Below are 666 nucleotides of genomic sequence, written 5' to 3' on the forward strand. Positions count from 1 at the left end.
TGCTCTCGAATGCGGGCAACTCGTGACTCCATGTGCCAGGAAGCAGGGGGAGGATCAAAGTTTGGGTTGGGAACCCGAAACTCTGGTATAAGACTGTTGCTGTCCTTAAACGAATGACGAAGACGGACTGAGCGTTGAAAGTCATCTAAGCATTCCATAATCTTTTTGGCCGTGAGAGGCACTGGATTAGGAATGAATGAGAGCCCAAGAGCAAGGAGGCGCTTTTCAGCGGCACTCAACATGCGAGAAGACAAATTGTGAACAGCACCAATCTCCACTCTATTTTCTAGCTGGGAAACTTTTTGATTGCCGGCAAAACGAAGTAAAGCTTCATGCGGGGCAATCAAAGGTAGCCAGAAACTTTTAGGGTTTAGGGTTTAGGGTTTAGGGTTTAGGGTTTAGGGGTTTAGGGTTTAGGGTTTACCGATCTACGGTTTACGCCTCATCGGTCTAGAGTTTAGAGTTTAGGGTTCAGGGCATCCGGTCAGAGCCTTAGGAAAAACGCCTTCAGGTCTACCTTTAGGGTTTACCGTTCAGGGTTCAGGCCTTAGGGTCTCAGGTTTAGCGTTCTAGGGTTCAGGGTTTAGGGTTTAGGGTTTAGGCTTTCCCGGTTTAGGGTTTAGGCTCTAGGGTTTAGGGTTTAGGGTTTAGGGTTTAGGCGCGTCC

This window comes from Selaginella moellendorffii, unplaced genomic scaffold, assembly GCF_000143415.4.
Source record: "Selaginella moellendorffii unplaced genomic scaffold, v1.0 SELMOscaffold_76, whole genome shotgun sequence".
Taxonomy (NCBI): domain Eukaryota; kingdom Viridiplantae; phylum Streptophyta; class Lycopodiopsida; order Selaginellales; family Selaginellaceae; genus Selaginella; species Selaginella moellendorffii.